Source organism: Abramis brama (genome assembly GCF_963993115.1).
Source record: "Abramis brama genome assembly, chromosome: 9".
Lineage (NCBI taxonomy): Eukaryota > Metazoa > Chordata > Actinopteri > Cypriniformes > Leuciscidae > Abramis > Abramis brama.
Window position 1 is genome coordinate 26,626,912 of NC_139971.1, and position 2,944 is coordinate 26,629,855.

At 41.8% G+C, this 2,944-nt stretch overlaps 1 long non-coding RNA gene across 1 annotated transcript; it reads right to left on the reverse strand.

Annotated features, from left to right (window-relative positions):
* Positions 1-356: 356 nt before the first annotated feature.
* On the reverse strand, positions 357-2,290 carry LOC311089266. Its single transcript, XR_014607662.1, has 3 exons — positions 1,969-2,290; positions 1,203-1,308; positions 357-802 (listed from the first exon to the last, which is right to left on the reverse strand). It is a non-coding gene; the product is annotated as an uncharacterized lncRNA (long non-coding RNA).
* Between the last annotated feature and the right edge of the window lie 654 nt (positions 2,291-2,944).

Below are 2,944 nucleotides of genomic sequence, written 5' to 3' on the forward strand. Positions count from 1 at the left end.
GTGGTGGACAATACAGTACTCAACTTACCCAATTTCATGACAAGTGGTGCTTGAATAACCATCTCTATCACCATCATACTTCTCAATCATTAGCCCTATTCAGATAATAGTTGTTTCTCATGGGGAGGTTATTTTAGCATTTACAGGGGTTAGTCTGTGATTGTATTGCCTTCTAAATCCACAGCTCAGAAATTATCGATCTAAAAGTAATTTTGTAAATCCTTTTTGACCACTTTCATGCACTGTATCGTAACTGTTGCACTTTGCGGTAATGTGCATTACATTACTGCTCCACTACAGCGAGTGGGAGCCGTTAAGAAAAGAATACTCAACTCAACTTTTATTTATAAAGCACTTTCAAAATCAATATCCATGCCTGACGAGGATTTTAAAGATAATGGCAACACATTCCAAAGTGCAGGAGAATAAATAAAAAAGAGAACAAAATAAATGTCTGACATGAGCCATTATTATGGCAGGAACACGTATGCAATACATTTATATAAATTAAAGCTTGCATGGCTATAATCATTTTACAAGTAGCCGGGTCAAATGTTTATGGTTACCTTATGTAAATAAGAGTTTAATTGTCTATAAACTCTAAAATTATGCAGGACAAGAGCAATAGCTCACACAGCGGGGAGGGATTCCCGAGCCACCAAGCCGTGAGGCTCCGGTCCCGTACGCCCATGCAGAGATGTAGGCATCACTGAGAATGGCCGGGCCGCCTTGCCCCTCAAGCACCACGGCCCTTGGGAAGATGAGCCGCAGGAGAAGCCGCCGCCCCTCGTTGCACGTGCCCCTGCACAACAAGGAAACCAGATCCGCTATTTAATTTGGACACTTTTATCCCAATGGAAATTTTGTTTATTATTGTTAATAAACGACTCTCCAAGGCTTGACGCCACACCCACTGTGTCTGTCGTTTGCTCCTCCCGCCAATATATATATATATATATATATATATATATATATATATATATATATATATGTTACATGTTACAGAATCACAGACTTGAGACAGGTGGTTAGTGGAGAAACAGAGATATCTTATTACAGCAATGAACAATGGGAAATGCAGGTAAGCAAATCAGAGTTATTGCAGTATAGTGATGATGAATGGATGATGACTTGTGTGAAGGAGATGGTGGATTTGGAGATTGTGGTGTTGGAAACTCAGAAGTGAAGAGACTTGGTTGTACCTAAAACAGGATTCTTTATTGATGTGCTGTTTGTCGCTGCAGTCATCAAGTCCAACTAAGGCAGTGATATATTGTAGTTGATATAGCCTAGATTTAGGGGGTAGTGCTAAGAAATGGAGACAAAGCATCTGGCTGACAACCTTAAAGCATGCAAATGAAGTATACAGTTATAGCAACCCACCTAGTCCTAATCCAATTAGCATAACTATTCAAAGAATGGGACAGGGGCTCCAAGAGCCATTAAAGACAAAAGGTGAGAGTCTCAGTAATCAGGATCATTTGACTTGCAATAAAGAGAACAGGAACTGGCAGAGAACTCTTGCTGGAAACTTTGCTTGACAGAATCATTTATCTGATATCATCATCTTAACCTTAAATGCTAAATACAATGTATTTCCGTCGGGAAACATCATCCACGGAAAAAAGGAAGATGTGAATGAGGAGCCATTTCTTGAAGAAATAAGCCAGTCTCCTTCTGTACCCCTTTAGTGGTTACATAATCCGACCGTCAACCTGATCTCCTTCAGCAGCTGATTACAGATGTCAAGATGCAAGGTAGATTAATCCAACAGTGCATGAATGCAGGTGGCTCTCTACATGCTTCAAGGTCCTTCCCCATATGACGATTCTACCCCTAGACCTTCAGAGCCTGTTTTTGTTCCACCACCTAGTGAAGTTATTCAACAACTCTCACCTCAGGTTCAAGCTTCTTTCCAGCTTCTGTCTCCACCTCCATTAAATCAAAACTTCTCTGCTCAGATCCTACCTTCAATCTTATCTGCTCGTCTTAATTTGCCACAAGCCACATTTCAAGCCTCTCATGCTCCTGCATTGTCAGCTCCTGTTCTTCCGTCAACATCGTCTCAGCCTTTATTTATACCAGCTGTAGTCCCTTACCAGCCTGCTGTGTCAGTAGATTTGCCCAGCAGTATTCAACCTGCTACTGTGACAGCGCCCCCACTGGTCACTTAAGCACCTGCATTAAATGTTCCTCAGTATCCAAGCACACAGCCTTTAATGGTGACCTCTTATGAGCTTGTTTCTCAGTAATATCAACATCAAGTATTTCCTGCAGCCCCTTCAGCATCAGTCCCTTATAGACCTCATCTTGAGAGATTCATAGAAGGTCCATATTTTCCTTACCTTACAAGAGATTATGAAACCCAGTATATGATGTTGAAAATGGCCTTGTCTAATTTGCTTGATCAACATGAGACTGAACAGTACAAGTGTGGCGAGCAGGACGAGGCCGAGAGCCGCGAGAGAGCAGCGCGAGGCCGATGGCGTGATTAATGATGAGTGTAACGCAGTTCGTTTTTATGGGAAGAAGGAGGCGGGAACCGGCGAACATTTAAAGACTTTAATGACATAAAATAAATCAACAACAAAACGAAAGTAAAAGACAGCAGCCCCTCACGGACGACTGCTGTCACATAATAAAACATAAAAACCACAACATAAGTCCAGGCCTGTCCTCTCTCGCTCTTCACTGTCGTCGCTACAATTGGCTACAAGTTAAGTCTTGCTGCCAGCCAAAGGGAATTTGTCTGCCTCCAGCTGATAGACAAAGGCAGGCATCTCATTCAATCAAAGCTACAACAATTCTTCATGGTGTTAAGGATTCTCAGAAAAGAGATTTTCTTAAAGCTGGAGTAAAGTCTTCTACAGTGAGTAACATGACCCCTTAACTAACTTCAGAGCACCTTCCTGTTTGTGCATACTGCAGTACCACTGAGCATAAC